At 42.2% G+C, this 27,043-nt stretch overlaps 2 long non-coding RNA genes across 4 annotated transcripts in view; both read left to right on the top strand.

The window, feature by feature from the left end:
* LOC310848276 overlaps window positions 1-27,043 on the top strand; it is a 160,576-nt gene that overhangs the window by 118,639 nt on the left and 14,894 nt on the right. The gene's annotated exons all lie outside the window — the stretch shown is intronic.
* Window positions 1,906-8,227, top strand: LOC310848272. Of its 3 annotated transcripts, XR_014566259.1 has the most exons (4): window positions 2,484-2,756; window positions 3,148-3,266; window positions 6,786-6,924; window positions 7,873-8,227. It is a non-coding gene; the product is annotated as an uncharacterized lncRNA (long non-coding RNA). The 3 variants fall into 3 exon arrangements; XR_014566257.1 differs by lacking the exon at window positions 2,484-2,756 and adding an exon at window positions 1,906-2,357 and having other exon boundaries at window positions 6,786-8,227; XR_014566258.1 differs by having other exon boundaries at window positions 6,786-8,227.

Below are 27,043 nucleotides of genomic sequence, written 5' to 3' on the forward strand. Positions count from 1 at the left end.
CCGTGGGGATGGAATTCTGTACTGGTTACCTATTATAGCAATATTATACTGCAAGAATATTCCTAGGAAGATTCTTGAAGTGCAATAATGACGAGTTATGACGGGGGGAGTCTTGAAGAAGAAGAAAACTCCCCCCCCCCCAACTAACCTAATTTGAGATGTGATTGGAAGGACTGATTGGCAGTTGGCAGAAATTAACGATAATGAACTCATTTTGATAGAAAATGAACCAGATACCATGCCGGCTGTTAAAAGTTTTCAAATCTGGTTTCTCTCTACTAAACACAGTCCTCCAAGCTCTGTCCATCTGCCTACAAGAAAAGAACCTTTTACATGCTTCAAGAGAGGGAGGGGGAAAGAAAAAGAGAAATCCTGTTATAAAAATGCTGCTGTGAGTTACTGATTACATGATCACTTCTTTGCTCTCAGCAAGGAAGCTGAATGGTGTTAAATTCAGGGCAGAGGAGCAGCAGGTAACTTGAATGCAGCAAAAAGGGGTAGGGAGAGAATCATCATAGATGTTTACCCGACATAATTTCCAATTTTGCTTTGAAAGCAACTTTGGATGTTTCAATATTAATGAACTTAAATGGGTTATATGCAGATTGCCAAACATTCAATAATATGTGCACGGGAAAAGACATGGGGATGAGGTAGATGTGCACTCAAAGCTTCATTAGCTGGAGTAACATGTAACAACAACAACAACAACAACAACAACAACACACTAGTAGCATGACTGCATTTAGAATCCCATGCACCTTTCGACAGCTTCAGTTCTATTAACTTTGGTGGGATTTATTTATGTCACTTGGTAGTGCATAGGTTTTCAGCCTGCGACACTGATTCACTCTGCAGACAGAATTCAATGCTGGAGAGTCAGTGTAGTGAACGATATATTGGCAGACAGCTACTGTTGAATGAAATGCCAGTTGTGGGTCATTCTGCTCCTCATCCTAATATAAGGCACTCTAGGACATGTAATCAGCTTTTACCTGCAGGACAGTGAGCTAATTCTTCACTTTGTTCTTAATCAATGAAAGCCATCAAACACAACAGACGTTTGTTGACCCACTTAATGTAATGTGTGAAGCTGTTCTCCCAAGCCAGGCAAAAGGAACACACCTATATAGTTAGGTATGTGCTAAGTCCCATTGAAGTTCCTGTGTGCTCCAATGCACATTCAGCATGGATAGTGACTTACATTGTTGGTGTTAGCCCAATGCAACAAGTGAGGGGCTTTGCCTGCATAATTATTCCCTGCCACAGTGGCTCTTAAGACTAAAATATAAATAATAGTGGTTTGATGGCACCATTCTTGGTGCTGTCCAGTAGTTAGCTCCCCCATCCTCTTTCTTTCTCTTTTTTTTTTACCTGTGTCATCTTTCATGGATGTTGCTCTTTAAATACCAAACTTTATTCCACATTTATTCTGGTGATGATAAAAGACAAGACATTTGCAATGGATTTGCATGCCTGAAGGAGCATCTCCACCTCCATTGTTCAGCTTGGACACTGAGATCCAGCACTGAGGGCCTTCTGGCAGTTCTCACACCGCAAGAAGTGAAGCTACAGGGAAGTGGGCAGAAGGCCTTCTCAGTAGTAGCACCCTTCCTGTGGAACGCCCTCCCATCAGATGTCAAGGAGATGAGTAATTTTATATCTTTTATGAGACATCTGAAGGCAGCCTTGTATAGTGAAGCTTTTTAAGGTTTAATATTTTTCTGTGTTTGTATACATGCTGGAAGCTGCCCAGAGTGGCTGGGGCAACTCCGTCAGATGGGTTGGGTACAAAGTAGTAGTAGTAGTAGTAGTAGTAGTAGTAGTAGTAGTAGTAATTTTAAGGTGGCTGGAAAACAACAACATAGCAGCCTCCTATAAAACACACACACAGTTTGCCCTTTGGGGAGCGGCTTTGTACCTAGATACCTACACACACCTGTGTCACACACCTCAGTCGCATTTCTTGGCATCTTGAGGAAAATCCCAGAGAACGCTACACACACCTTGAAGTAAACAGTCTGTATCAGAGTAAGAACAGGGACAAAAGAGATCTCTTGGGTACTGCCTTCCATTTACTCTGTGTAACCTACTCACTTTCTTATCCTGCGCCAGTGTTTACTCCACCTGTTTAAAGATACATTCATTACCAGCTCTCCTCCCATTTCGATGGCTAATCTAGCCTGGAAAAAAACTAAACTGATTGTTAAGCTGACTACAGACAAGAGGCTTGCTGTGCAATTTTCTAACCATTAGGACAAGGGAGTGAACCTGTTTGTGTTTCAAGGAAATGTTTTGCGTGTCCACCCATTTAATCCAGGTTAAGGGTATTGTTCTGCATCTCAGTGCAGTCTTGGGTAAGTGGCATGATTATTGCTGGCATGGAGGGGTGGGGTGGGGGAACAGGAATTAGGGCAGTGCTTCATGTGGGTTCAGCCAAAGTCTGTGCTTTATATTAAAGAGAACAAAACAGGACTGGACAGAGTGTTCTGGGAAACTAATAATCAAATAGACTGCAGCCCACATTTGCTTTTGGGAATGTGATATAGAGGCATTACTTGGAGATTTTCTATTAAAAACGAAAAAAGCAACAGAGAAATCAAGGGAGCCTAATAATAGCTTCTTAACCACAGAAAGCGAGAAACAACATAGATACGATAATTGAATATGGTTTTGATCGTCAGAATCTGCCTTTATTCTACAGCTGTATTTTCGGATTTGAGACTTGATCCTGGCAGCCACGACGACAACTTTTTGTATGTAATTGCCTGCGTATTTGTTCATTCGAGAGTGTGTTCTGTTTCACTTTTTAGCCTTGCTGGATTTTAATAAGGCTGGGAGATCTTTGTTGTTGGTACTGCTGCTGGCTGTTGTCAATACAATCATCTTGCTTTTTTAACTATTTATATAATACGTTTAATTTCATTTGTTTAGATCCCAGTCCAGTAAAGCATGCATTTTGGATATGGATACTATTGAACTGCAGAGCTAGTAATTTTCAGTTTATGTGGCATTGTGGGACAGTGACAGCTGCCACACAAACTACGGCAAGGCCTACACTTCCACATGCTCAAGCCTTTCCCTGTGGATTCCCTCTCTCCCAGTGATCTCATGGTCCTAACAGACTGCTTCTTGTATCCGCTTCAGGTTCACTGGATTTTTTGCCTGACAACTTCCTTCCACTGCTGTTGAAAATTAAGATTCCTTGCTTGGCAGCTGCCCTTCCTTAGCTTCTTGGAGCACCAACTCTTCTTTTTCTCCAACAGGTGTGCCGTGGTGTGAAGGTACAGGCAGAACCTTATGCTGAAAAGCATTAGAAATGGAAGATTTTAGTCTCCAAATCATTTGCAATTATTCAGTTTAATGTAATTGTTATCTGGATGCTTCAGGCGCTTTGGGGACACTGTGGTCGTCCGACGCAGGGGACTGTTCTCCAAAATATAATTTTCAATATGCGCTAAGATTCACAGGACATTGAAAATCATTGTTGAACATGCCATTAAAGGTCAAGGCCATTTTGGGCAAATTAACATAAGGATTATATTCAACACTCAGGAAGCAATTGTGCCATTTTTGATCGCACTGGGAAGACCTCATTTAGAGCCCTGGGTTCAGGAGGTCTGAGCATTTTAATTCAAGAAAGGTGCTGACAAAGGAGAAAGGATTGAGAGTAGAGCTAGAAAATGATAAGAAGGTTAGGGGAGGGAGCAATTTCCCTTTCCGCTTCTGCACTTTCAGGTACAATATCTGAATTATTTGTCTCTTGTAAAAATCAGCTAAATGCCCACTGAAAATACTTGGCAATGAGCAGAATGGAACTGCAACCACACCTGCATGTTGTAAGGCTGGGATGGGGAACCTGGTGCCTTCCAGATGTGTTGCGGGATTCGAGCTTTCCTCCACCCAGGTCATCATGGCCAATAGGGGTCATGAGATCTGTAATCCAGCAACACCTGGAAAGCTGCAGGTTCCCCACTTCCGTTGCAAAGTGATATGTACAGGGCTAACTCAGGACATTTTGCCACTAGGGTAAAATGACAAGACAATGTGTGTCCCCCTTCCGATTGGACTGGTAGCTGAATCTGACTTCAGCACTGGTGATGGGGCAGCAGGCTAGTGTAGGGTTGATAGTGCAGGTTGTATGGCACTCACAACTTTCTCCTACAATACCTCCCCATAGCACCTGCTGTCTAGGGGGCTGCTGTATGCAAAAGTATATGTTGTGTGGGATGCCATATAACTACAGTGGTACCTCGGGTTACATATGCTTCAGGTTACATACGCTTCAGGTTACACACTCTGCTAACCTAGAAATAGTGCTTCAGGTTAAGAACTTTGCTTCAGGATAAGAACAGAAATTGTGCTCCGGTGGTGCGGCGGCAGCAGGAGGCCCCATTAGCTAAAGTGGTGCTTCAGGTTAAGAATAGTTTCAGGTTAAGTACGGACCTCCGGAACGAATTAAGTACTTAACCCGAGGTACCACTGTATACTGCTTCATATTTCAGCAGAAATCTCTAAACTTTTACCATATCTCAACAAGAATGTACAGAACGTGGAAGCAAGGTTGCTTGTGGTGGGCAAACTGTCGTCAGCATATGATAGCATCTTTTTCGTGGGATTTGCATTGGCTGTCAATCAAGGTCACTGCATTCTGCCGGAGATTGTCTCCTGCAAACCCTAAAATATCAGAAGCCCTCTCTACAGCAACTCAGAGCAGGACTTTCAAAGTTGGCTACTGCTGTTCTGTGGAGCAGCAGTTCTGTTGAGATATGACAGGCTCTCACTATCTCTATGTTCCGGAAACAATTGAAAATGTTTTTGTTTCAACAAGCTTTTCCAAGTAGACAGAAAGGTCATTGCTTTGGGTTTCGTTCTGCATTGTTTTCATGCCTGTACTTGGTTGTTCTTATACTATTTTCAAAAGCATTTTTGCTGTTCCTAAAGATGGAACATACATCACCCTTGGGAGATATATTATGGAAGGTGTTTCACAAAATGAATGAATAAAGGATATATAATACAAATTCAACATCCAGTGTGCTACAGCTGTTAATAATAACAGATCCCATGTTTTAAGGAACATATTAAGTAACAATAAGTATCTAAAGACAATGTAAGTTAGTAAAATAAATGGCGAGGGGGAGCAAATCATACGGAAAACATATGGTATATTTGGATGTGTCTGCTAAATTTGTAATATGGATTGCAATCCTAACACAGTTCCAAAGAAACCTGTCTGCCCAGTGCCTAAACCACTACCAGGCAGTCCAAACAGCGATCCAATTTTTAAATGATGAGAACATGTATGCCGGAGAACACCACATGTGGTAAGCGAAAGTGGAGAGACACTAACGTACCTGCCTTACTGGCTTTGCTTTTCTCTGTGTTTTTTTTTTTTTTTAAATTTCACGTATCTAGAACTAGAGTGAAATCCTATATCCTGTAATTTATTAGATTAACCTTTCAGAAACTGCTTTTAATTAGAACACTGGGAAACCTCTCTTCACTTGTTGCCAAATTGTTTTTTTTAAAAAAAAATCACACAAAAGGGGAAACAAATTAAACAGAGAGAAATGTTCCATTTTGGATTTTGTTCACTCTGTAAGAAATCCTATCAACAACAGAATTCTGCAGTGGGATTCATGGTGCATCTACAGTGGTACCTCGGGTTACATACGCTTCAGATTACATACGCTTCAGGTTACAGACTCCGCTAACCCAGCAATAGTACCTCGGGTTAAGAACTTTGCTTCAGAGAGTTCTGTTTGAGAACAGAAATCGTGCTCTGGCGGTGCTGCAGCAGCGGGAGGCCCCATTAGCTAAAGTGGTGCTTCAGGTTAAGAATAGTTTCAGGTTAAGAATGGCCCTCTGGAACGAATTAAGTACTTAACCCGAGGTACCACTGTACTTGTTTGTCCACTACACTGAGAAACCTAGTTTTAACAGAATGCAATACACACACACATACACAATGATAATTATGAAAGTATAAGAGTATCTGAGTGGTTGAAATAGCGACATGTAGCAAGGAGTCTTGATTTTTTATAATAATAATTGCTTTGTGTGCCCATGTCTAATCTTGCCCATTTCTAAAATTTATTTATTGGTGTGTGTTTTTCTTCTTGTAAATCTACCAAAGAATAAAATGAAATCAAATTGGGATTAAGGTGTTAAGAGGGCATGCGCACTGTGTCCTGTTGATGTCATGGTCATGGCACTTGCCCTTCATCTGATAGGAAATGTTCGGTGGGGGTGGGCACACACAAAAATGGGTGGCTGGGGAGGGTCAGTTGGGGGCAGTGAGAGAGAAATGTCCCTGTTTTCATCTGAGGAACGTTGGAGGGTGTGTGCTTTGTCCGTACAAGTAGATCTTCAAAACAATGCGACAGCTACCTTTCAGCTGAGAATAAATCTACGTGCTTGAAAGAAAGGCAACTAGCATTAGCTCATCATGACTGCAGATGAGCCCTGGCTACCTTGGGATAATTGAATCGTAAAATAATTCAGCATGATCTAGCCATTTGTCTGTGATACGTTTTGAGTGTGCAGCCATGTACATTATGCCAAGGAAAAACTGGGCTGGCTTTTCACTGAAGGAAATTGTATTTTTTAAGAGAGAGCGAGAGCGAGGGAGAGAACTTGCTTTGTAAAGAACTTCTTCAGCGATGGAAGGAAAATGTCACCACATCCTCTGAACAGCAACATACTGTACAGGCCCACTTCCGTGCCAAAGAATGAACAGAGATAAGAGAACAGTGGGCAATGTTTATCCTTGTTCCTTTCAGCTCCTCACAGCTGTGTAGAGCCTGGTCATCATTACTAACAAATGAAAAGGAATGGAAACATTAACTCTGTGGAATCTTTGAAGAAGCTGGTGGCAATGAAGTTAAGAAAGCATTAACAATGGAAAGCATTTAGGAAAAGGTCAGCGCTCAGATTAATGTATGCTCTCGCTACTGGGCTGCTTCGGGGCTAAGATGTGCTCGCACTATAGATGAAGGGACCAGTTTAGGGATGTAGTTAGTCACGGGCTTCCTTCTGTGAGACTGAGGACTGTAGCCGCTTGATGAAAATAATTACCACTACCATTCTTTGCTGCCTTTCATGGCTCCGATGGGAAACCAGCTAATGCTGCTGCTTCCTTTCTTAGGACTTCTGCCAAGCAGCCAATGTGCTTCTCTCTTCCCACCAGCAGGCCAGCCTTGATCCTTGGTAGATTTGACAGAGCAGGATAAGGTATCCATGGGACCTCCAATAGTTTTGTTGTGCTGCAAAGGGACTGGTCACCATGTTCATATAGATACCAATGAGTGTTGCTATGGGCGATGGTGATGAGGCAAACACAACACACACACACACACAACACCAAGCTAAGTCACTGCTTGATTTGCTATTCAGACCACTCTTGAGCACTGAAGCAGTGGCCATCTGCCAGTGTTTGTAATAGGAGGTCAGTATGCACTGACATTCAATAAATTGGTATTATATGCCTCAGATTTGTGCTTTATGGGTTCTACATTCTTTCAGAAATATGAGCCTTGAATGGAATTGTGATTGAAAATCCACATAGACAAATTTATGTCCAAAGACAAGCAGATGGTTGCATTGTCTATCTATAAATAATAATGTTATTTAACCAGAGAAATGGTTTGACATACTCATTGAAAGTAATGGGACTTGGGTTCAGTCCTAGGCACATCACTCAGCTCAATGAGACTTATTTCTGAGTACATGCAGGTCCCATGTTCCAAAAACAGTGTGTTCCCAATACGTTGTTTGTTAGACGAGTGTTCGGATAACAAGCTGACAATTCCCATTACTTCCTATGGGAACATTCCTAATCTATGATCTCTCTCCCCTCTCCTAACATAGTTTCTTCCTGAAATGGCTGCAGCCAACCAGCAAAAGAGAGACAATGGAAAAACCTATTTGCCTTATCTATCCTGCTCTCTGATTTATCCAATCTCTCTCTCCCCCTTCCCTCTCTCCATGGTTTTTGCCTGAAAATGACTGCCATCAACCGGCAAAGCAGAAACAAGTAAGGAAGTGGGCAAACTCTGGCAGTTTGGATATCTGAATTAGCCATGTGTGTAGCAATGTTTTGGCATAATTATTCATGTTCGGATAAGTGAATTTTCACATATTAAGCTTTCAGAAAGCAGGACCTGTTCTTTGCAAACAAGCTTATTGGTCTGACAAAATTATGCTTTTCATTTAAACTCATTTATTTGGGATTCACTCTTTTTATGTTTATTTATTTTTAATGCAATATTTCCTTGAAAACTGAGACATTGGAACAAAATCTGGTACTCATGTTTGGAACACAATTCTAGATTTAAAGTAGAAATATCAGCTTGATCTCTGCACCTATTTTCAAAGGAAAGGGACAGGAAAATGCAAAATGCACCACAATGGAAGACTGAAAATGAAAATTTAATAATTACCATTTAAATGTATTGATGATTAGCTCCCTTTGTCCTGAGAAAGATTTTAAAATACTAGGCTCCCCACTCCTCCCCAGTTCATAAAGAAAACATATAGCTCATAGTGAATGTACCTATTAATAGAAAAGCCAGTAAAATACATTTCAAAATGTACTAGTGTGAATCAAGAAATAGGACTGTCATTTCATTTCTTTTCTTTTTGACAGATCACATTATTTCCTTCATTAGGTTTGGGTTCAACTCCCATCTACAACATAAATAAAATTCAGGGTACATTCACTGTTTTATTAATTGACGTTCCATGTCGGGTAGCAGCTCTATTCCACATTCCTGTGATGTGAACTTGTCACAGAGTTCACACAATTATTATTTCTCAAGTTATTCCTGTGGAAAACCACTCGTACTTTCACTCTGCAACATAAAAAATATTTGAGAGTACCAGAGACTTCTCAAGATTGGAGTGGTGGAGGGAAGCATTTCTTACACTTTTTATTAGATTTTGACCTAGGAATGTGCCCAGCACATTATTAAGATCCTATACATGACGAAACAGCAGCAGACATTCATTCAGTTGGACCAGTGCTATCAGTGGATCTGGGAACTGAATTTGACCAGGGAATGAATGGGATCATCCTCTGTTAAAGGTAAAGGTACCCCTGACCATTAGGTCCAGTCGTGGCCGACTCTGGGGTTGCGGCGCTCATCTCGCTTTATTGGCCAAGGGAGCCAGCATACAGCTTCCGGGACATGTGACCAGCATGACTAAGGTGCTTCTGGCGAACCAGAGCAGTGCACGGAAACGTCGTTTACCTTCCCGCCAGAGCAGTACCTATTTATCTACTTGCACTTTTGACGTGCTTTCGAACTGCTAGGTTGGCAGGAGCAGGGACCGAGCAACGGGAGCTCACCCCGTCGCGGGGATTCAAACAGCCAACCTTCTGATCGGCAGGTCCTCAGCTCTGTGGCTAAACCCACAGCGCCATCCGTGTCCCCATCCTCTGTTAGGAATGGGCAAAATCTGTCAGTTTTAGCAGATTGAATCCATTGTGTCATTCTCAGAGTATATACTCTGAAATTGCTCGACATGTCTAATTTAGGTCCATACGTTTCATAGAATCATAGAATGATAGAGTTGGAAGGGACCACGAGGGTCATCGAGTCCAACCCTCAAACCCATGGCCCTGAAATTAAGAGTCTCATGCTTACTCTGAGCAGAATTTAGTTGGTATAAACCAGTTTCTAAATCTTAAGTTCAGTTTGCCACATTTTTGCATCAGTTTGTGATTTTCATTCTCTAAAAAAAGTTCTCATGAAATTCACCCACATCTCAATGTGTATATTTACTAATATACCAATTTTTTAAAGCAGTTTTGCCGAACACGCGCTTCTGTATGATTTTTCACAAAGATCAGTAACATAGGAGCCAACTTCTAGGGGCTGAGTTCCCTTTGTCCCCCTCCATAAGTATTTGAGGGGGTTGCCCCCCAAGTTGATGTGCATTGCCATTCAAATGGTGTGTGTGAACCATAGGCGCTGACTCCATGGGGCCTGAGGGGGCCCGAGCCCCCTCAAAAATTCATTTGGGGGGGCTCTGCCCCCCCCAATAATTTAAGAAAATTATTAGTTATATTATGCTTTGTAAAATCACAAAATTATGTTGGTATTTTTTATTTTCCTTGTTTGACGATAGTTACCTTTTAAAATACATTCAGTAATGAGTTAAAACAAAGCCACTCCCGATCTAGAGAGGGGGTGGGGTTGCGGGCTCTCGACCCATCAACAATCTCGCGGGGCTGGCGTCAGCCCCGCAAGAAGCGGGGATTCCCCCTAGCTCATTAATATTCACCGCCCACGGCGGCAGCCAATCAGCTGCCGCAAAGGGCGGGCCCTCACAGGTTCACTTAAGGTCGGGGCAGCCCGGGGTTCGCCCCTTTCGTTCCCCCAGCAGCAGCGGTTTGGAGGTCTTGGGCCCCCCCAATATTTTTTATAAGTCGGTATGGGCCCCCGCCCCCCTAATATTTTTTAGAAGTCGGCGCCCCTGGTGTGAACCATGACTTGTGAGTGATTATGCGGGGCAGAGCTCACTTAGCAAATTCCTACCCCATATTTTATTAAATTGGCACCCCTGATCAGTAATAATGCTAGGCTGCCATAATGTGGATCTCAGTTTTGTTGTTGTTTAGTCGTTTAGTCGTGTCCGACTCTTCATGACCCCATGGACCAGCGCACGCCAGGCACTCCTGTCTTCCACTGCCTCCCACAATTTGGTCAAACTCATGCTGGTAGCTTCGAAAACACTATCCAACCACCTCGTCCTCTGTCGTCCCCTTCTCCTTGTGCCCTCCATCTTTCCCAACATCAGAGTCTTTTCCAGGGAGTCTTCTCTTCTCATGAGGTGGCCAAAGTATTGGAGCCTCAGCTTCAGGATCTGTCCTTCTAGTGAGCACTCAGGGCTGATTTCCTTAAGAATGGATAGGTTTGATCTTCTTGCAGTCCATGGGACTCTCAAGAGTCTCCTCCAGCACCATAATTCAAAAGCATCAATACTGTAAATACACATACTTATCAGGGAGGTGGAAAATGACACCAAGCCATAAGCGGTGGCTCCTGGGGGCCGAAGTACTCCCCCCATGTTTTTTAGGGGGCCGGGCCCCCTCAATGTTCAGAGGGCGTTTGGCTCCACCCCCTGGCTCCCTGTGACATTACACATGTTATGTCCGGACGTTGTGTCGGACCCCCTTCAGTTGTGGTGAGATGCTGATTCCTCTGCAGCAAGAAGTGTTATAGTTTTGTTCCGGGCTTTTTTCTAGCTGGAACTCAACAGAACTCAGGTCGGTGCCATTGCCATTATAAGAGAACAAGGGAGGTATTCAGGGTGAGTTCTGTCACCTCTTTTTCTAGAAAAATAGCACTGGCTTTTGGTTTGGTTTGGTTTTTTAACCATCTTCATTTTTAAAAAAAACTTTTTATTTATACTTTTCAGATTTATACATTTCACTGATTTCACAATCATTTTGACACTTCAGAACTTGACGTCCTTTCCCCACTTTCTGCAGTTCCTGAAATTTATTTTCAATATATTCTCTATATCCAAATTCACTTCATTTGTCCATGTATTCCTCTTCTTTAAATATATATTCTTATGAAACTACAGGTTATTTACAAGAACCTTGCCAATGTTTTTATCTGTTTACAATTTACCTGTAAATATTCAATAAACCAATTCCATTCTTGTATAAAAGTTTGTTATCTTGATTTCTTATTCTTCTGGTAAGTTTCACCATTTCTGCATATTCCATAAGTTTTTGTGTACATTCTTCCTTTGCTGGTACTTCTTCTTTCCATTTTGGGGCAAGTAACATTCGCATACAGTGGTACCTCGGGTTAAGTACCGTATTTTTCGCTCTATAACACGCACACGACTATAACACGCACATAGCTTTTAGAGGAGGAAAATCCGTAGGCATGCCACCCATAGGCATTCCCTCCATAACACGCACAGACATTTCCCCTTACTTTTTAGGAGGAAAAAAGTGAGTGTTATGGTGCAAAAAATACGGTACTTAATTCGTTCCAGAGGTCTGGAGGTCTGAAACTGTTCTTAACCTGAATCACCACTTTAGCTAATGGGGCCTCCCGCTGCCGCCAGAGTGCTGGAGCACGATTTCTCATCCTGAAGCAAAGTTCTTAACCCGAGGTACTATTTCTGGTTAGCGGAGTCTGAAACCTGAAGCGTCTGTAACCTGAAGCATATGTAACCTGAGGTACCACTGTATATGAATAAGTTTCTATACGTTTTTGTTAGTTCTGTCCCTATAATTCCCAAGACTGGCTTTTGTTGATCGGTGAGAAAGTGTAACCCCACAGGGAAGGGATGGTGGCTGGAAAAAAGTGGAGAAAAAGAAGGGGAAATGGAGGATGGGGGGCGGGGGAATAGTAGCCAAGTCAAAAGAGGGGATTGCAAGCTCCTGATAGGCCTTAATAAATGATTGGTGGCTTGTGGTTGGCTTAAAAGGTCACAAGTTGTACAGACATATTGGACAAAGATGGTGCCTGTTCTGCTACCACTGCCAGTTCTTTCTCCTTTCCCTTTCTTCTCCCGCCAACCTTACTGAGCAGGCTGGGGGTGCAGCTCACGGTTAGGTGACCGCCTTTTCGCTATCGGCTTTCAGCAGGGCTTAATAGTCATTTCAGGAAAGAGCTCTATGGAGGGTAAATTTTAATACTTGTATGACTTGAGGTTTCTTGGACTGCAGCGAGGAATGGGAGTGTCACCTGCTATTTGCTTGTTTGTCACACATTGCGACTCAGCCCTGGCAGGCTGAACAGAGGGAAACCTAACAAGTTCTGTATGGCTCACTGCTTATCAGGAGCAGGCACCAGCAGCCATATTGCAGGTCAGCAAAACAAAGAAACAACAAAAAGAGGCCATTTGTGAGGGATGAAAAGGGTTTGGAAGTGTCTGAGCTGCAGAGTCACTGCTGCTGCCAGTGACTTCTTGACTGCATTCATTTTTGAAAAACCATTTTTTAAAAAAATACAGAGATACCTTGGGTTACAGATGCTTAAAGTTACAGACGCTTCAGGTTACAGATGCTTCAGCTTACAGACACTTCAGCTTACAGACTCCGCTAACCCAGAAATAGTGCTTCAGGTTAAGAACTTTGCTTCAGGATGAGAACAGAAATCATTTGGCGGCAGTGGGAGGCCCCATTAGCTAAAGTGGTACTTCAGGTTAAGAACAGTTTCAGGTTAAGAACAGACCGGAATGAATTAAGTTCTTAACCTGAGGTACCACACACACACACTCTCTCTGTATATATATGTATATATATATATATATATATATTGCCTGCAGGCGGATGTTTGTCACTGGGTCCTTCCCAAAATCTCTATTTTAATGGCCTTTTAAAAAGCTTGTATAAAGTTTAGGCGCAGTCTGTGCAAAAAGTGACCCTTTCTTGAGAGAAATGAATCAAGTTTATAATACTGGAGCCTCGCAGCTTGTAAAGTGAGATAAGAGTCTGTCAGTGCTTTCATTACTCAGGCACAAATTTCCTTTACAATCTGCACTGTAGTCTTTACTGTTCCAGCATGGCATTCCTATTCTCCTTTTCAGTAGGCTACGTTTATTTTCCCTGCTACAATCCCAGTTATGGGAGATAATGGAACAAATGAGAAATGGTTTCATACACCAAAAACTCTATGATAAAGCCTCAAAGGGGTTTGGGCCTTACATTTCCAAAACAGTTTGCCTAGAAGTAAGTGGCATTGAAATCTGTGGGACTTACTTCTGAGAAAACAGGGTTAGGAGGACTGTGCAGTAAGAGTCCAATTCCTTTGCTCCATTACTTACCCTCTAACATTTCTCCGATGAAAACAAGGATGTCCTATTTAATAATAATAATAATAATAATAATAATAATACCCAGTCTACCTGCCCGGGTTGCCCCAACCGCTCTGGGTGGCTTCCAACATATTAAAACATAATAAAACTTTAAACATTAAGAAAATGTCAATATACAGGGCTGCCTTCAGATATCTTCTAAAGGTTGTATAGTTACATATCTCTTTTGCTCGGGAGTTCCATAACTTCATACCCTCCAACATTTCTCTGATGAAAATAGGGACATCCTAAGGAAAAGTGGGAAAAGTTGCACAGGCATTAAAACTTGGGTTAGTGCTGAAAATTCCTAAATTTTTGGTATAGAAACTCAAGAATGGCTGAAGAAAGCCATGCGGTTTGAGCTTGAGCAACCAGCTCAAACCTCATTATATGCTGAGCTTCTCAGGCAGACTGGAAGGAGAATCTTTCTGCCTTTTCAGTCTTCAATCACACTCAATTACAGTAAGCTATGATCCAAACCTGTGCATTAACCTGCAAGGCAAATAGGTAAAGCTAAAGCTAATGGAACCCTGGATGATTAAGTCCAGTCAAAGGCGACTATGGGGTGCGGCGCTTATCTTGCTTTCAGGTCGAGGAAGCAGACGTTTGTCCACAGATAGCTTTCCTGGTCATGTGGCCAGCATGATGAAACCACTTCTAGCACAATGGAACACTGTGGCGGAAACCAGAGCGCACAGAAACGCTGTTTACCTTCCCACCGCAGTGGTACCTATTTATCTACTTGCACTGGCATACTTTCGAACTGCTAGGTTGGCAGAAGCTGGGAAGCTAGTTCCTCTCAAGGTGAGGGGAAGTGGATGTTGCTAAGCCTAGCAGGAAAGCCTAGTCTGTGGTATTAACCCCTTCGTGTTAATTAGATTTACCGTAAGCATGTTGGTTATATGAGGCTGATTATCCCACAGATTATATATCTCAGTGGAACAGTTCTGCCAAAAGACAGTCTCAAATCCCTGTTTAATGAGCTCCTAATCACCTCATACTGTATCTTTCAATGAATATATTTGCTATAGCAAAAAAAGAACCCTGTTGCGTTCTGTATTATCAAATTTTGCTTTGGCCACAGTCACACAGTTCCGACCCAAGACAACTTTCTGCCTGATGTGGAGTTCAAAGGAACCCTCTCCTCTCCCCACTGAGTCCCAGCTAAGACCCTTATAAGTTTTTTCTGCGTCCTTATGATACCAATCCCAGTCTTCTTCTGCCCCCTCTCATGGTATCACCTAAAGCAGGTTCTTTTATCCTGCTGCTTTGCAAGAATGGCCCTGTGGTCACATGCCAGGTTTGGCATGAATCAGGGACAGAAAATGTCTGTGTACACACTACCATATTAAAATGCAGCTGGGGCATTATTATTTTTCCAGTTCGGACCAAAACTGGTTTGGAGAATAGTGCAGCAACATGCAGTATGTTATAAGAAACAGCAGGTTAGATACATCCTAGATGTGGATTGTGTCTACTGTTGTGTGTACACTCTTCCAAAACCAACAGTGGGAGCACACTGGATGCAGAGTAAATAAATGGGAGCGTGTGGCCACAGTCCTATGCTTGGGGTCCTTGTTCTCCAGTCTTTGTGTCTGTGTGCACTTTCTGCTTTACCATGCAGTATTTCCAGCGGATGAAACCGAGATCTGATACTCTGCTGACACCCAGTATTAAGTGCTCAGGTACTGAGTGTACAATGAGAACGCAATGAGAGCAGCATCCTGTAATCTACTTGTAGATGTTCCTTCTCTCTTTCTCCCATCCCCCACCCCTTCCCACCCCCATTCCAGGAGCCTATTAAATTAATGAGACAGAAGTCAGTGCGCTGCAGCAGTCAACATGTTATTGGTGGTATAGCTCTGGTGCCGTTACAATGTGCCTGTTTTTTCTCCTGGGACATTTAATTTCCGCTTCTCAAATGAGCTGCAAAGCTGTGAAGCCTGGCAGTGTTCTTTCTAGACACTCTGTGATGCAGATAATGAGGGTACTGATAGGTGCCTAGGAGACTGTGATGGCTCTAAGCACAGCTATGGTCTGATAATGCTTTATGCCAGTAGTGTCACAGCGGAACCACTATCATCCCTCAAGGAATGGTTCATCTTTATGTGTAATGCAGCAGCTGTCACCTAAATGGCTAATGGGGAAGCAAAGTAGAACCTTACTGCTAGTAATTTTGTCACTTAATAATTTTTAAGAGGATCAAACTTCAGGAACGCCTGCAAATTCTAACAGAAGTCTCCCTCCCTCCTTGCCTCCCCAACACCGCCCTCCCCTCCAAATCCCACACTTTTGCTATTATGATTTTGTTTGCAGTGGATTAAATGTAAATTGAGAAATCTGTGATACGACTCTGTGCAGATCTAATTTAGTATAATTTGAATAGCCAAGTAATTAAAATGTATTATAGGTTGAAGATGCTGAGATGGTGGAGTGCCTGCATTTAAGAGGAAGATTTATTGGGCTCGCAGCAACCACGGTGAACCTTCTACAACCACATTAGCTAACATCTGTCGAGATGCAGGGCCGTGAGATGTATGCATGCACCAAGTGTGCATCCGTACGGGGTTCGAGCCACAAAAAAAGGGGACGTGGAGTGCGGTTTTGCAAAAGGGGCTGTGCAATAATGTTCCGTGTGCCTCTGTGAACATATAGAACTGAATTATAGCCTTGCACCACGCTTGTTTGTACAGCGAAAAATAAATCTGTGGCATCTATACATATACTGCTTATACATACTCATCCATTTTAATTAATGTTGGACTCCCGCAGTGCCGCAACTGCCATTTCGTTTGGTTTCAGCAGCTAGGTAATAACAATAAGGATAATAATGGAACAATTGACACAAACGATGTCATTGTTGACATTGTACCAGCAGCTTTCCATGCCAGCTATTTTGTTTGCTGGTTGTTGTTGTTTTTTTAACTTTTAGTGTAGAAGATGAAAGGAGTTGGTTTGGTAGGAAGGGGCATTGCGATTCTGGACCAAATTTGTTTTGATCATCCCTCCAGACAGGCTCAGGGACTTATACATTTTATGCTGGGGGAGATTGTGCAGATAGCAGTGCTGGAATGTGCATGCCCAGAATTTGTCCGCGGAGTGGGGAGGCAAGGGACAGAGCGAGAGAGCCTAAAATTCAGCAATAGTATTACTAGGATAAATGAAAGCCACACCAAGGGAGCCAAATGAGCATCCAAGATCATTTATATATTTGCAGTGACTGAAATCATCTCACATTAAGCAATCTTTTCAGTTTGGAAAAACATATTTAGAAGGTGGTGTGTGATAAGGCAGAAACTAGCTTACTCAGAGGCTTAGTTGGGGCAGCAGACTAAGCAGATTTGCACTGTTGCAGCTTCTCATTTGTTCTGTATCCGGAGCCTAATATTGTAAAGTAATGAATACTACTGGTAAGGAAGAAGAAAAGTGGAAACACATAGTATTGGACAGCAGTAGTTAACAAATCCCCCACCCCCACCCCCACCCATCAATGTCATAACAATGCTTAAGCAGAAGCCATCGAAGTTTGGGAGAACAAAGAATTCTAGCAGCAGTATCTCATAAAGGTCTACAATGATTTTGACTGAGTGATTTTTGGTTTGGAGGAAAGGGGCGGGGAGACTGCTGAGCATATAGATGACTAGTTACTTTACTGTGATTCAATATGCAATATAAGGCAATGAGAAGATCAGGAAAATACCACTAAAGTCAAAGTAAATGCATTTCCCGGTATAATAGAAGTTTGGCATTCTACAAAGTTGAAGCATTTTTCACTGTGGCGGGTGTTCTGTATTTGGCAAGTGTTTTCCTATTCTGTGGGTGCAGAGGAAATTCAGAGACTGAACAACAGGTATGGGCCAGTGCCTCATTAAAATGTCAATGGTGTAAGGCAGGACAATTTGGGGCAGTGGACTCCCATGTGGTTCCACTCATCTGAGGGGCTTGTTTACCATTGTGGTCACTTAGGCCTATCAAAATGGCGCCAAAAGCTTATTGTGGAAATTTAGCATCATCTAGGTCTGCTGCAGGATTAATGACTAGGATCTCAGAATCCTATGCGACAAGTGCCACATGCAAAAGATCAAAAGGTTTATCCTATGTTGACTCATCCAGAATGACTATCTGTCCCTGGGTCCATACTCACTAAAACAAACATGATTTGATTCCTCGGTTCACCCATAAGTTTTGCTGGCAAGATGGGAAGATACAATGACTTTGAGTATAATACAGCTAAAGGGCATTAAGCATAACTAATGTACACAATTGAAACTTTTGAATTATGGTGCTGGAGGAGACTCTTGAGAGCCCCATGGACTGCAAGAAGATAAAACCTATCCATTCTTAAGGAAATCAGCCCTGAGTGCTCACTGGAAGGACAGATCCTGAAGCTGAGGCTCCAATACTCTGGCCACCTCATGAGAAAAGAAGACTCCCTGGAAAAGACCCTGATGTTGGGAAATATTGAGGGCACAAGGAGAAGGGAATGACAGGGGACAAGATGGTTGGAGAGTGTTCTCGAAGCTACCAGCATGAGTTTCAACAAGCTGCAGAGGCAGTGGAAGACAGAAGTGTCTGGTCTGCTCTGGTCCATGGGGTCATGAAGAGTGGGACATGACTAAACAACTAAACAACAATGTACACAATGCAGTCTTGAGTAGGGATGGATGAATCTGTCAACTTTTGGTTCTCTCAGGTCCTACGTTTTCCAACCTTAAAATCAATTCCCCACATTTCTACAGTAATTTGTGATTATTATTTTTTAAAAAACACCCAAAACTTATGATAATTCTTCAGCATTTTAGTGTGCATTTTTCCTGAATGGTCTGAATGGGTACTTTCTGTCCAATGCAAATACCTAGCACAGGAGTTCGGATCCGGACTAGGACTGTGAGGGTGAAGGATAAATGCCCCTGTCAAAGTCCCAATATAGACAGCTGCTTACTTTTTAAAAAGTTGTTCACACAGTTCCTAGCTTGAGTCCAATAGTGCAGCTGGCTGTATCTGTTTTAAGGACAAATAGCTATAGCCCTGGGCTGAGAAAATTCTGGGCAATGATTCTGAAAACATGACTGGATTTTCTCCGGATCCTGAAAATATGCTTTTAAAACATTATCCTCAGCCTCTCCCATTATGCTTCATCCTGTCCCCATGAAGGAAGCCCTAAACATGAACACCTGTCCTTGTGGGTGCCGCATTGGACTAATGGCAAACATGCAACATCTCGGGGGCATTGCCAGTGAACATATCAGTGTCTGGGTAGAGAAGGGCTAGCCTGCATATTCTTGCTACCACCAGCAGTGCTGGTTGCCCACTGGTACCAAATGTCTCAATATGGCTTCTGTGTCCTCCTTATGCAAATCATTGTAGCACATTGTGTGTGTGGGAAAATGCCACTCTGGGCACTAGTAGTTGTAAATGGTAAGCGAGGGATCATTTACATGAGCACAGATGTTCGTGTCACTGGAGGAAAGAGAAAAGCAACATATGCACATAAAACCAGTTTAAACTAGTCTTATGCCACCTTTGCTGTTAACTCCAGTAATGCCAATGCTTCTGATTATTGTTAGAAGTATACTGCCAGTATACCATTATCTTATTGCATAACATTGCATCTCCACAAATTTCTGTTTTGGAAGCATTCACACAATCAAGAGTACATTTTGGGTTGTGCATATAGGACATTTTTGTACATAACCCTGGGAACACTTGAATTATGAACTTGCTACACACACACACACACACAGCCTTTGTTCTTCTACCTATGAAGGCAACAAACCTTTTTTTAAAAAAGGATATCTAGGTAAACGGGAGGACTAACAGTTAATTGTCTGCATATCTTTGGCTCGCTCCATAAATATTCTGTAAACAGCCAATTGATTATTTGATCTGGATCAAAAATGAAGGCTGTGTTCTAGTCCCTCATAATTTAAAGTCCCTACTACGGATTATTAGTTTTGTTTCTTTTACTATTCACTTGGGGGGGGGCAATAATTCTGCAGAATTATGAGAGTACACAAATTATTGCATAGTTTTAGTTACTAGTCATGGGGTATAAATGATATTTCACATTGTAAGTCAGCCCCTGGCCTTCACTGTTAACTGTAAGTTGTAATTGTTGTACTTTTACACACTAGGAAACATTTTTTCTTCTAATAAACTAACACATCATGCCTTCCGTTTTTCTGCCACTAGTTTCCATCTGTTATATTTTTAGGACACTCTAGGATTGCCATCTCTGAGTTTTCACTGATTACATTGTATTTGCTTTTCTCCTGCAATTTTCCCAGCCATTTCCCAGCTTGTTGCATTTGTTTGTTTTTCCCTGCCATTTTTAATCTCTGCATTATTTCTCCTGGTTGCAGCTCAGGGTGCTCTGCCCAAGTTCGCTGCTTTATCACTCCAGATGAAAATCCCAAATATTGAGCAGCCCTGGTAAATTGTACAGGAAACCCGCAACTTATGCACATTTAACTTGTGTGCATTCAGCTTTACGTGCCTGGCAATTTAAAATAAATAAATGAAAAGGAGCAGAAAGTGGGCAGGGTTCAAGGAAAAAATAACTTTGGCAATCCCGCCTGCCATTGAACGCAATGGATTTTGACTATACACAATTTTGGCTTTCGGTGCAATCCATCAAACCTAACCCCTGCACAAGTGGTGGGGTTACGGTACTTAAGACCCTGGCACACTTTAGGTCGAGCCAGTGTGACACATTACTGGCTTCCATTTTAAAAGTGAAGAGCTTCATTCTGGGAGTCAGAAAAGCTAATTTGTTGTACTCAGTATGTGTTTTCCTTTGTCACCTAAACAGTAAAACCTATGCCTTCCTAACTAGCTGATGATTGGCCAATTATCTTTTATGCAAATATAGACACTCTCCTATGAGTGGTGGGGAGGGAGAGATTTTAGAAATATCTTCTTTTATTTTAGGCTTGAACTCCAAGTGCTCTGATATCCTAAGGATAAGCATATTTCTACCATTTGCATTCACTGGTTGTTGTTCCAATGAAGCAAGCCAGTTCTAGGCTTCTTATTTTGTGGACATTGCAAAAATCTCAAAATGTTGTTGTTGTTGTTTACTAGGTTTCAAAAATTTCACATATACACTCCAAAACATTTTCCCTTCCTGTTTTCCATGGTGTTTTTAATTTCTCTCCCTTCCTGCATGCTATAGTCTCTCTCTTATATTCTAATCACCATACAATAATCTCTAATTCCTTCTGTTGCTCATAGTCCAAATCCTGCTCACAAATTCATCACACTATAATATTTCTTTAGGTGTTCTGAGAAAGGCTTCTGTTCTTCCACAAAACAACCCTCATGATAATTTTATAATTTATACCCCACCCATCTGGCTGGGTTTCCCCAGACGCTTTGGGCAGTTTCTAGCACATAAAAAAATAACATTAGCCATTAAAAATATCCTCATACAGGGTTGCCTTCAGATGTCTTCTGAAAGCCAGATAGTTGTTTATTTCCTTGACATCTGATGGGAGGGCATTCTACAGGGCAGGCACCACTACTGAAAAGGCCCCCTGCCTGGTTCCCTGTAACTTCACTTCTCGCAGTGAGGGAACCGCCAGGAGGTCCTCGGCGCTGGACCTCAGTGTCCGGGCTGAACGATGGGGATGGAGATGCTCCTTCAGGTATACAGGACCAAGGCTATTTAGGGCTTTCAAAGTCAGCACCAACACTTGGAATTGGGCTCGGAAACGTACAGGGAGCCAATGCAGATCTCTCAGGATCGGGGTTATATGGTCTCGGTGGCCACTCCCAGTCACAAGTTTAGCTACCGCATTCTGGATTAATTGCAGTTTCTGAGTCACCTTCAAAGGTAGCCCCACGTAGAGCGCATTGCAGTAGTCCAAGCGGGAGATAAGTAGAGCATGCACCACTCTGACGAGACAGTCTGCAGGCAGATAGGGTCTCAGCCTATGTACCAGATGGAGCTGGTATACAGCTGCCCTGGACACAAAATTGACCTGTGGCTCCATGGATGGCTGTGAGTCCAAAATGACTCCCCCCAAAACAGTACTTCTGTCTTGTCAGGATTCAACCTCAATCTGTTAGCCGCCATCTATCCTCCAACCACCTCCAGACACTCACACAGGACATTCACTGCCTTCACTGGTTCTGATTTAAAAGAGAGGTAGTCCAACCACATCTAGAGTGAACCACCTTACCTATCCCTGACACAATCTATTTTCTAGGTAGTTGTGATGAAGTGAAAATATCAGCTGATGGGCACTGCCTTCATACAATATTGCTACTACTACTTAGCATTTATATATTCCTTTAGCATTTTCAAAGTGCTTTGCATACATTATCATGTTATAATCCTCACAACAACCCTGTCACTTATGTCCGTGTGATTATCCTATATTTCGGGGAACAATCATACAAGGCCTGTGCCTAAGGCTACCAAGTCAGTTCATGGCAGAGGCACAATTTGAACCTCTTGATTTACATCTCAGTGCCTTAACACCAGCTATAAATAATTCCTAGGCATCACACCTACCCATGTGACTTGCCCCCAGCATAGCCACTAACATTAGATTCATTTGTCCATCACACAACAGTTACAACTATGTCTGTTGCCACAGTGTAGCCAAAGCACTTGTTTGAAATGGCTACAGCCATAAAACAGATTTAGCAGATTTTCATTGCACCAAATATCAGCTGATTTGCTTATTATTAGAATAAATGACATAGATTAGTGTCAGGCATTTGCAACAATGAAGAACTTACAGAAAGCCTGCATGGCTCATTAGACTCTTGTTGCATGCTAAAGAGGGTCAGACCTTATTATAAAGGGGAGAGGATAAAGCCAGGAACCTACCAAATATCTATGTATAAAGAGCAGTAATAAATTTCTTTATTAAACAATTAAAAATAAACATAGGAAATTATTTATAATAATTGTATGACCTTGAAATCACTGAGGAATGTGTCTGTACCAGTGCTGGAGAATGTTAAACTCAAATATATTGTTAGCTATTGATTTACCGGTAATAGCTAGTTTCCCCCTAAAAATGGCAGAGCTGTGCCATCTGGACACAATCCATTTTCACCTGGATAAGGATTCCCTGCAGAATCAATGGGACCCTCTTTCCCCGATTGCCATCCTTGACTGGCTCTTGGTGAAGGGTGCCAACATTACTAAAATATTAAGGGGGGGGGCTCAGGTAAGCTCTACCCCACATAATCAAGCAGCACACATACAATATTTGCCCCTCAAATAATTTATGAAGGGAATGAAGAGACCTCAGCCACTACGAGTTGGCTCCTATGTTCTTGGTTGACATACTGCATGCTGCCCATCACAGAACATTGATCGTGGCATAGATGGGATGGGCCCATGTGTGCTCCTTACGTCCAGCCAGGTATTTCTCTTCTCTCCCAAATCCCAACACCTTAGGTATGTGGTGTAATGGCCATGGACTGCACTCTGTGTGACCAACAGACAGTGGGCGGGAAGGAGAAAGGAAACAGAACATTGAATCATTTGTCTACCCCTCCTTGGGACAGACTTGGCTGGATCTAGACTTAGTCATGCTTAGAGTAGCTCCACTGAAATCATGATTCATAAGCCCTGTTGCTTTCAGTCTTCTAAACTAAGCATGACTTAATGAGTCTGCATTCCACTCATCAATACCTTCTTTAATTTATTGTTTTAGTCTAGTATTCTTCCAATTACATCAATAATGTGTGGAAACATTCTTAACCCATGGTAAATCCCACCTGAATCAGCTCCAGCAAGGTAGATGTATGCATTACACTGTCATGTACTAAACTCACTGGCATCAGTTTTGGTATACCTGCAGAAATGTAGACTGCACATGACTGTCTTCCTATGTTGGAACTCAGTGCATGTTTATTTTACTATGACAGTGGATTTTCTGATGGTGCATCAAATTGATTCTGTGTCACACAGGTAAATGTTTTGGTTGTTGTTGTTTAGACGTTTAGTCATGTCCAACTCTTCGTGACCCCATGGACCAGAGCACGCCAGGCACTCCTGTCTTCCACTGCCTCCCACAGTTTGGTCAGACTCATGTTCGTAGATTCGAGAACACTCTCCAACCATCTCGTCCTCTGTCGTCCCCTTCTCCTTGTGCCGTCCATCTTTCCCAACATCAGGGTCTTTTCCAGGGAGTCTTCTCTTCTCATGAGGTGGCCAAAGTACTGGAGCCTCAGCTTCAGGATCTGTCTTTCCAGTGAGCACTCAGGGCTGATTTCCTTAAGAATGGATAGGTTTGATCTTCTTGCAGTCCATGGGACTCTCAAGAGTCTCCTCCAGCACCATAATTCCAAATGCATCAAACTCCATGGACAAATGTTTTGGTAAATTTATACAAACTGATGTTCTAAATATGAGGTGTCATGACAAAATTCGGAGCTCAACATGTGGCCAAAGAATGTGTGAGACCAAACCGCATGCCTAGTTTGCAAATCAGCTCACACTGATCTTCTCACTATCCAATCCACTTTTTAGCATTTTTGGCATCGTGAAAAATTTGGGTCAGTTTAGAAGCCTGTGTTTGTCTGTTTCACTATGTACTAAACTCTGTATCTGTTCAACCCACATAAGCCAGTTTGGTTGTGCAAATTGATCTGGTTCCTAGAAGGAAATGGAACTACTTATTGGTTCGTAATGGTAAAAGTATTTTATAGATTTTATCCTGTTTTTTCAGGAGTATATTCCCACAAAGCAGCACAAACAGTATAAAATGAAACAGCATACAATAGCATGAAATTGAACCATATGCAATAACAATGTAAAACACAATTTAAAACTTTAAGCACCCAATAACTTTAAAATAGCCAGCCTATAAAAATAGCCCAGTGCAATCAGCACACACACAGATAAAATAAAATAAATCAAGCCAGTACCACCATTACTACAGACATTAAAATAACTCTATAAAAGCAACAGAGAACAAGTGTATCTCAGGCCTGCTTAAGAATTCAGGCCTGTTTAAGAACTTGTAGGAATGGGGGTTGTCTGGTCTTGTTTAGAACTGAGTTCCACAGAAAGGCCACCTCAGAGAAGGCTTTGTTCCAACTGCCTTCCAACCTGGTTGTTCTTATAGACAAGCACACAAACAGGGCCTCAGAGACAGATCATAATGTGAGGGCAGGCAGATATGAGTGAAGTAACCCCAACATTTAGGACTTTCAAAGGTCATCACTAACACTTCAACTTGGACCTGGAAATATGCTGTCAACCAGTGCAACCAGTGCAATCAGTACAATGCAGATGTTCTTTCTGCCTGCCACTAATATGTACTTAGGGGCCACATTTTGCACCATCTGCTATGTCCTTGGGAGTAGGAATACTTTCAAGTATAAATTTAAAAGAAGCTCCTGTTTAAATGAAGGTTTCCCGCTCCTTGCTGGTGCCGCAGGTCTCTGTGTTGCAATTCATGGCTTAAAAATACATCCACATGATTAGCATTTTGCTTGTTGGAAGCATTAATCAATAAAAGCAATGCCCTATAAACAAAACCAAATGAAAACACGATGGCTGCATTTTAATGCCCTAAGCAGAGCTCCGCAGGGCAAGATGTTTCTATGCAGACATTGTAATCTAAAGAGGATCAAAAAGCACAGGGATGAAGGTAGAAGAAATGTTCAAGGCTGAATGCACACAGGGAACTATTTAATATTGTCTGGTATGAGGAGCTGTATTTTGAGTATTTTATTTCAACGTTTAAAATAATTTGTCTGACTACAAGATGAAGGATGTGTTTTCTAGCTCACATCCTGGATGTCAGTATCTTGAGATACGGAACTTGTAGTCAGAAGCAGCTCCAGGTGAGAGGGAACCCCTGGCAAAATGCCATCTGATGCTGTCTATCATTGTGGGTCCCCTTTGACATCACTGCCCCACCCTGGGAAGCTAACTGGCAGTGACATATGACGCGCAGCAGCAATGCCGCAGTCTGTGTCAAGCAGCCGCAATCTGCTACCCCTTTTAAATTTCCTACACTTTCTAATGTTGCACTTCTCCAGGATGCTGTGGGAAATTTAAACTGATGTATGACTTCCCAATGTTATTCTGTTCTGACTACAGTGATACCTTGGTTTACGAACTTAATCTGTTCCGGAAGTCTGTTCTTAAACCAAAGCGTTCTTAAACCAAGGCGTGCTTTCCCATAGCAGCGGCAGACTCAATTTACAAATGGAACACACTCAACGGAAAACAGAACATGTTCTGTTTCCAAGGCAAAGTTAACAAACCAAAACATCTACTTCCGGGTTTTGCAGCGTTCTTAATCCAAGTTGTTCATAAACTAAGCTGTTCTTAAACCAAGGTACCACTGTACTTGTACCAGGTCTGAGCAGTCCAGAAGCTTCCTATTGCCTGACAGTTATAGAGCGTGATGTTGTAAATCCCTTTTACCTCATGCAACTTCAGAGAGGTCTGGGACCTACATTTACACAAACTATGTCAGCTACATCCCACTTTCAGACTGGGGCTTCCCAGTTCCAAGGCCAGGACATTGACTGTTGTGGTAAAAACAAGGCCTGAGGAACTTCTGCTATAGCTGGGAAGCATTCTCACGTATTTCAGTGGAGAAAAACAATTCCCACTAACAAATGAATGTTTGTATTATCAACCTGCTTCACTGGAGAGGGAATTCTAGGGAAGTGAACAAGGCTGGCATGGGCATGTATGTAGTTCTCGGCTCAGAATTAACTGCTGGATCAAGTCCCTTTAGAACAAAATAAGATATACAGTGGTACCTTGGTTTTCAAACTTAATCCAATCTGGGAGTTGGTTCGACTCCTGAAACCGTTCAAAAACCAAGGTGTGGCTTCCAATTGGCTGCAGGAGCTTCCTGCACTCAATCAGAAGCCATGTTGGATGTTCGGCTTCCGAAAAATGTTCACAAACCAGAACACTTACTTCTGGGTTTGCGGCATTCAGGAGCCAATTTGTTCAGCAGCTAAACTGTTCAGGAACCAAGGTACCACTGTATCCCTATCAAAGCAGGGCATTTTTATTCAAAATTTATAAGGCAGGATACATTCCCAGTTTTGTCACTGGCACTGTTCCTTTTCTTGCTCAGGACCGTGGTCAACAACACACATACTTTCCTCAAATGTTTGTAAATATCCCATACAAAGATTTGGAAATAAATGGGGTATTTTTTATTTATATCCTTTTATATGAATGGATGAATTATATGAACATTGTGGCTGTTTT

Source organism: Podarcis gaigeae, assembly GCF_964106915.1.
Source record: "Podarcis gaigeae genome assembly, chromosome: 7".
In the NCBI taxonomy this organism is placed as follows: domain Eukaryota; kingdom Metazoa; phylum Chordata; class Lepidosauria; order Squamata; family Lacertidae; genus Podarcis; species Podarcis gaigeae.